At 36.5% G+C, this 8,321-nt stretch overlaps 1 long non-coding RNA gene across 1 annotated transcript; it reads left to right on the forward strand.

Moving 5' to 3' along the window:
- Positions 1-837: 837 nt before the first annotated feature.
- Positions 838-8,061, forward strand: LOC132068694 (uncharacterized). The gene is made up of 2 exons (XR_009417474.1): positions 838-2,833; positions 7,781-8,061. It is a non-coding gene; the product is annotated as an uncharacterized LOC132068694 (long non-coding RNA).
- Positions 8,062-8,321: the final 260 nt, after the last annotated feature.

Consider the following 8,321-nt stretch of genomic DNA (forward strand, 5'->3'; position numbering starts at 1 on the left):
TAAAAGGAAGTAAGGCCCTATGTTCCCCTCCATCCTTGTATCTCTCCTTTGTTTTATTTTTTAAATACAATTTACGAGGTAGACGTCATGCCAAATGCCCACCACCTCTGGCGGTGAAAGCTTAGGTGAATGATTTTTTGTTAAGACGAAAAAGGGTAATGTACAAAATTATGAGAAATAGTGGTGTCATCACATTTGTGAAAAGGAACATTCCTTCTTGTCAACACAAAACTCAAAGCTATATATTTGATTGCTTAATACTAATATCAGAAGACATACACAAGAACACTTCCAAGAGCTGTTGATCGAGACGCCTTTTGAATTTTTAGTTGGCTTGGACACAATAACAAGAATTTTCATATTTTCCTCCCCACATGTTGATTATCAGATCAAACGCAAGATTAAAGTTTAATTAAAAATCTTCTACAATAATGAAAAATATATTGTTGGATAAAAACTAATATGCAAATTTATTCGAACCTGCATTCTCCTTCTTTTACTGGAATTTGAAGTTCTAAGTCATGTTCTTTGAATGGCTTGAAGATCAAGTCGAGTTGCTTATCGTGCACTTTGTCAATAGTAGAAGGGTTCGCTGGAATGGAAATGAAGTGTTCTATCAATATTTTTCAGTAAACTCATTAACTACCTATTATCTGTTTCAGTATTGAACAATGGTTTTCAACTACTTTCAGTCGAATAAACCTAACAGCTCTGTATTTATTTTTGATTATTGTTTGGTCGATAAAGCTACCAAAACTGGAGGGGACAGGATATGTCATATGACAAATATTGTGTGTTTACATTGACATACTGAAGGAGGAAAGGAGTACTTATCCTTGTCAATGACAGTAGCCCTAATGTCCTTTACGTACAAATCAATGAATATTTAGATTTAAAATGAGAAATCACAGATCAAGAGTACTTTTTTGCAAATACAATTTCTTATTTTTTTTGTTTACAATCACCTCATACAAATCATCAAATATTATGGTTCGTAGTGTCTTTTCTCTCCTCAGACATTCAGATAGGGGTTGCGTCCTTCCTACTCACTCCTGAAAAAAATAATTTTGAGAAAATTCCTTCTCTTTTGCTAGTTCTATAGATATGCATAAATTCCTTTGTAGAAATTAGGACTAGTTACATCTTAGTGTTATTTCAGTCCAGTTGGGGATGCTTTCTTTAAGCTTTTAAGCACTGGCATAATCCAACCATTTTCTTTTTTGCCAGCCTCAACTTCCTGAAAATTAATGAAAACTATAAATCATGCTATGCATCATGGTCACATGTTCACTAAGAGAAATATCATCACACGTTTCATTTTATATGATGACATTTAATTGAACATCGAGTATTGGTTATCATTTTGACTTTTTAAGCTATTAATAGTGTTGAAAGAAAAATATATGATTTAGGATGAGAGAAAAACCATGTACTACTAATTTAAATTTGATAATTCAAAAAATTAAAAAATAACTAAACTAGTAAAGTCGGGTGGTTCGTAAACCATTGAACAACTCAAAACATTGGGTGATCAGGCATAAGCGATTTCCTTATTCTAGCCCACTGATGAAGGTCAGACAACCCACACACAACAAATGAAATTTCTTGTTTTATCCAATGTAGAGGGTTCGAAACTCTACCCCTCCCCCCTTTCCCTCTAGCCCTACCCCACTCGCCCCTCTTATTCAATCCAATTGGAGCAGTTCAAGTGTTTAACTGTCATAAGGGAGAGGGCTCGAATCCCCCACGGTCAATAAAAACCAATGTTTGAAGCTAGAGTCTTTTCACATTATTGCATTAACAATAATTCACAGGGGAACTGGTTTGCTACCTCCTCGTTTCTAGATTTCACAATAGTTTCTTCTTTTTATTTCCAAATTCATTCTTTTTCGTTTACTTAGGTAAAGCAGTCAATAGATCTCCACACTTCTATTGGAAATCCATCTAGAGAGAGAGAGACTCTGACCTCTCTCTAAATTTCCCTAACTAGCCTTTCTCACTATGGCCACTAAGTCAATTGCCCAAGCAGAAGCATCACCCCACAAATATCACCGGACCCAGGATGGAAGAGGACACCTCGGGGAGAATCTTCTTTAAGGAAATTCTAGCAGGAAATAAATCTCCTAGTCAAAAAACACTACTTATTCCCATGATATGACTATCATAGCCGAGGATGAAGTTTCACACTCTTAATTAGATCCAACAATTCCAAGTGAAGATGAAAAGAAAAGAACCTATATGCCTTAGCTCCTAGAGATGTGACAACCGGAAGAAGCCCTAATCTTAATTTTTTGTTGGGATTTTTTCATAGTCTAAAAACTATCCTTCACGAAGGTGCCTGGTTCATACTAGGGCATTTCCTTTCAGTTTGTAAATAGAAACCAAATTTTGTACCAGCTGAAACAAAACTTTCTTTCACAGGCATATGGATCTGAATTCATCAATTAACGACTGAATTCTATGATAGAAGCATCATCGAAAAAGTTGGTAACAGAATCGGAAAGCTCCTGAAAGTTGATACTTACACCTCATCAACCTTGAGAGGGAGTTATGGAAGGATTTGTGTCAACGTTCCATTGGAAACTCCGGTTAAAACAATGGTTACCATTAGTTCTCACCAGCAACCACTTGTGTATGAGGGGGAAGGGATACTCTTTAAGGGCTGTGGGTAAATCGGTTATAACCTAAAAGACTGCTCATTCCAAACTATCACAACACCCCAAGTTCCACCCACAAATAATTCCCCAGCCAGGAAAGATGCCAGCTGACAGCGAATGGAAGACAACTGATTTTAAGAAAAAGAAGAATGGTCAAACAACCAGTTCGACCAAAGGTGAGAAATCACAGAATACATAATCTCTTCCAGTACAGGTAAAATCATCGGATGCCAGCTGTTACAGTTCACTTTTACGCTAGTGCATAAAAGATACTAAGAGGCTGTTGGTGCTCTAAATGGATTTTAGTATTTTTAGAGTCGTCACCTAATTTATTTAAGGAAAATTAGGAAAAATCGGATTAAGGGTTTATCAAACAAGGAAAAAATCCTTTTTAGACCAGAGTTTGAGGTAAGGTTCTGGTGATCCCCTAAGGAAGGTTTTAAGCACCCTAGTATTAAGGATCCGTAGAATACGGTTGACCTACGAGCTTCAATGTGTGATTAATGTAATTATTTGTTTAAGGGCGTTTACTTTATCGCAAGATGTCATACTTATCATAAATTCAAAATTTCGGCAAAATACCCCCCTTAGGCAAGGGGGTTTTGGTTTCAAAAATCCATCTAAGTCTTCAACTCACTTCATTTCCGGACCAAGACACACTCGGGATTTCTCCCATGTAGAGTCACTATTGTTTTGGTCCCAATGAGATGAGTTTAGTTCTACAGATTTAAATTTACGTAGATATAAGAAAGTATGGAGTATATCTCCCAATTTTATAATATAAGTATACAATAGGAAATTGAAGGTTTTATTAAGTCCATTTTGATTTATTGAAGCTCATAATCAACCACATTCCAATTTTCCAAAGCCATCTCACTCTTGACCCGGCCCAAGTACATCTCTCCTTGTTTTTATCCCTCAAGTTTAGGCTTTAGGCCCAAAAAAAACTTTGTTTTACTTCTCTAAAAATTGTCCAAGTTAAAGTAAATGAGTCCATTTTATGATTCCAAAAACTGGACCTTTCACATCTACTCCTTTTCTCAAAATTCAGTCTAAGTTGTAATCCGAAAACAATCCTTAAATTCACTTTTTTGATTCAGTATTGTTTGTAGCAAAAAATCATGCAGTCTTGTTTTTACTTTAAAAGAAACCTTTTGTAGGCTTAAGGCCCAGTACTTACTTCTGTTTTGATCCATTCTATATCAAGAATTAAGCAAAGTGGCGGAAGGCCCAAATTCATCACTTAGCTCATTTGAAATTGTTTGTTCGACATCGAGTTATTAAACCAGTTTTTAAAAAAATACAATTTGATGCCGATTTCAAGCAAGGTGTATACTTAGTCAAGTTTAGAATATAGTTTAGGTGACATTCCTAATAATACTAAGTATTTTCCTAAGCTCTAATATCCATAGGGTTTCAATATTCACATATGTCTTTACAAATACATTTACATCATACAAAATAAATGAAAGGAGAAGAGTTTAGGCTGGCGGGCCTACCTAAGCCCACCAGTTGCCTATTTTCACTCATAGGTGGGACTTCAACATATTTGCTTCCCTTATTTTCCGTCGGACTCGATCAATGAATAGGAGTTGGGCCTCAGGCCCAATAGGTTTTGAATAGAAGGGAACGACCCAAGTGGCCCGCGATATTTCACATGCAATAGTAAAGGGGAGGAGAAAAATTTAAGGTTAGAAAGTATCTTGGCCTAAATAACTAAACTAATAAGAATGGAAGAAAGATTAATCGAAGAGGGAAACTCAAACATTCATCAAATACGATTTTACACTTAGTGAAATAATCAAACATGATGCAAAAGGTTTACAGGCCCAAATAACTTAGCAAAGACGAAATAATAAAAAGAAACAAAAGTATAGGGAGATGAGGCCCAATATAGTAAACAAGCAAGGAGAACAGGCCCAATTCATAAATAGAAACAAAAGACAAAGTCCAAGTTATATTCATGGGCCATGATTTTGACCTCAACAGGTGATATACCATGCATATACTAGATATACAAATTCATCTATACCAAGGGCATACAGAGGTTTTGTATATACTTAGTATATTTTGGTATACTTTTTGTATATGCAGCTTGTATTTAAACAAGAACAACTATGTAAGCTTACATAAGGCCTAGTTCTATTCACTTTATGTCATGCTGTATTTAAAGAGGGACATAGAGGCAGTTTAACAAAGTCATAATACAAATGATATAGACAATATTCAAGGTGCTAGATACCAACATGATGCAATGACATGTAAATGAAACTTAGCATGACTGTATACATGATGCATCTAAATTACTCTAGTGAGACAAACATCAAATCCAGATAAGTATCAACAAGTTTCAAAGAGAATGGGGAAGGATGCAGCATTAGGCAAGCAAAGCAATTATAGGCACAAATTTGATGTGATCAAGCTAACATAGGCCGAATCTTTATTCATTTGGAGAAGAAATGCTTTTATGTGATTACAAGAAGGGTAAAATAGGTCTGATTTCACATAAGGGATGGTAAGAATTACTTTAAGATACAACAGATATATACAGCACCATGAATAGGCAGGTTTGGATGCAGCAAAAGGCAACATGAGCATACAATTGACCATTTTGACACTAGGCACCTAGATCTATCTCTCTCCGATAAAAATCTGTTCTTTCTTGATTGAAGTTTATTATTTATTTTCTTTTATTTTTAGTTAGTTTATAAATACAACTTTGGATTTTATTTCTTGTTTAGATAATTAGCTTATATTTAGACAACCAGTTGGGACAAATGGTTGTTTCATGTGACTTATTCAAGAAGCAGATGCTGCAATCTATCAAAAGTATCAGAACTATTTTCAGACTTAACACAGGTTAACACAGAGCAATAACATCAAGCAAGAACACTTACATTCACAAATGGATATTTCTAACAAAGGCAGAGTGGGATGTCACATTTGAACATGAATGACTAAACTTCTATAACTTATTTAACAGTTTTGGATATGCTTATAGGGTTGTCATGTCAAAAAGTTTCAGAGTCATGCTTATCAAACTATCTCATGACCAGTTTAGGCATTTTCACACATAGTTCCAAAATGGCTCTTAATATAACCTCAGACTAAATTTAGGTTACCTATTTTTTTTTTTTTTTTTAAACTTTTAAACCAACATTTAAGCAATAGGATCATGTTATAGTTTAATAAATCAAGGGTCATTACCAAACTTCAAGTTCAAACTCAAATCAGACAAAACATGGCATACTTCATCAAACCAAACTTGTCCTTTAGCAAACAGATCTTATACCAGATGCGTGATGGCTCATAGTCCTTTTAAAACTATCATAAAACCAAACTACATAAGTTACCAACTGTAATGACCCGTTTGGTCGTTATAGTTCTTTTGACACTTTCACCCATTTTCGAGCATTGATTGGCTCACTTTTGACCCGAGGAGACCGCTGATATGATTCCCCGGGTGTCTAGATCAGATTCGGGCAACTTTGGTAAAAATATAGGCTAAAAGTGGAAGTGGTTGAACCAAAGTTGACTTTTGGGCAAACAAACCTTTTTTGGAATTTCGTCAATTCTAAGAGGTCCGGATAGTCGTTTAGAACTTATGTGTGCATTTGATTCAGTTCCCAATACATTCGGATACATTTCGGGACATTGGATGGGAAATGGGAATTAAGGCATCGGTGGTTGACTCGATCAACGAGACCTCCGTTGGAAATTTCGAGGCCACAGACGCATTCATAGCATATTTTTATGTAGGACTAGGTATCTGGTATGTGAGCAGATGGCCTCGGGAGTTAGTCAAAAAATCGGATCGAAATGGAAAACTTAGGCTAAGTTCTGGTGTCTGGTGTCCGCTTTGGCGGCACCAGCACCGTAACAGCGGCACCACTGTGGCGGTAGCCCTGCTGCTGAAGCGGTCCCAATCATTTTGGCTTGACCGCTGAAGCGGTCAGGTGCCCGCTGGGGTGGTCCATGTACCGCTACAGCGGTGACGGGCAGTGACTGTTCATTAAATGAGTCTTAGACCCTCATTATTTCATATCTCGATATTGGAGCTTGGGGATACTGTTCTTGGAGTCAAATTGAAGAAATTCTTGGAGGTAAACCTTTGTCTAATCCTTTACTCCTCTCAACTCACAATCATCTTAGATTTTTCCCTTCCCTTTCCAATCCTTTAGAAATGGAATTCGAATGAGGGTTTTGGGAGATTTTCTCTAAGATTATACTTAATAAATTGATGATGTTAATGGAAAAATGTGATGAATCTAAGCTTAGTAAGCCCATATCTTCCACTTTTAACATTGAATTTCGAATTTGGAGAATTAGGGTTCATACCCAATTTAGGGGTTTTTACTTGAAATCAGATTTAGACAAGTTCTTGAGCTAATTCAACAATTAATGATTGGGTTATGATTACCTAGGATTCAATTTGGTATTTTGCCTGTGAATTTCCCGTTTCGTCCTTGTGGGCCCATTTTCCCAATTTCTAGGGTTAAAATGGACCTAATTGATGTCATAGAAATATTATATTAGTATCATTCTACATGATTTCTAATTTAGAATTCGATTATGTTTAGACTACTTTGGTTCTGAGCTTCAGAGGAAGGGCAAGGCGATAGAGTGACTTGTTGGTGTTGCGGTTCGACAGTCCAGGTAGGTTATGGCTTACCTCTAGTGAGACTATGCATAGCGAATCACATATTTAGAATATAATGTCGGAGACAGCATGCGAACCTTCGGGTATGAAGTGATCATTTGCATGGCATTATATTTCATCCATTCCATTATTGCATTGCACTGCATTGCATTGCACGATGACTTGATTGAGGTGTTGTGATGATTGGATTGTGATGACTCTGTTATGACGATGGATCGTGATGATTCTATTGTGATGAGTGAATTGGATAGATACATATTTCAGACTTGGTGTACTTGGATTTAGAGGCTTTACGTAGGTGACGACGAATGCTTGGTTGTGATCTTATTATCTTATACTTGTTGGATTCCTTGCTATCTACTTATTTTCTGAATTGTGTTATCTATGCTTGGTCGGCCGATGATGCCTACCAGTACTGTTGTTTGTACTGATCTGCACTTGCTACATTCTTTTGTGAATGTAGAGTATCAGGTCGGATCTACTTCTTTGACTCGTGGCTGATCGACTCTTCAGCTTCCACTTGAGTTTTCCAGGGTGAGCATGGCGTCCGCTGACCTCGAAGACTCTTCTATTGCTTATGTCTTGCTTTCCATTCAGAGACATGATTTGAGACTACTTATGTATTATTATTTAGACCTTTAGTATTCGGATTTAGATGCTCTTGTATGACCAGACCAGATACCGGGGTGGATTCATTTACTTCCACACTTATCTATATTATATCATATTGTGAGACTTCCGTTAGTTTGCTTTCTTTCGTTATTTTCTATTATTGTGAATGTTGAGTTAAGGGTTCGCCTACCGAGGTGAGAAAGGTAGGTGCCCACATGACCTAATGCAGAAATGGGCTGTGACACTAATAATGGATACACTAATATTGATCATCAAGCACACAACATAGTCTATACCAAAGGATTAAAGCACAAACAGAGTCTAACAGAAAGAAACTACTACTAATGCCATGTTCTCAACATAATAGGGATTGAACCATCAAGCACATAGTA

Source organism: Lycium ferocissimum, chromosome 8, assembly GCF_029784015.1.
Source record: "Lycium ferocissimum isolate CSIRO_LF1 chromosome 8, AGI_CSIRO_Lferr_CH_V1, whole genome shotgun sequence".
Taxonomy (NCBI): Eukaryota; Viridiplantae; Streptophyta; class Magnoliopsida; order Solanales; family Solanaceae; genus Lycium; species Lycium ferocissimum.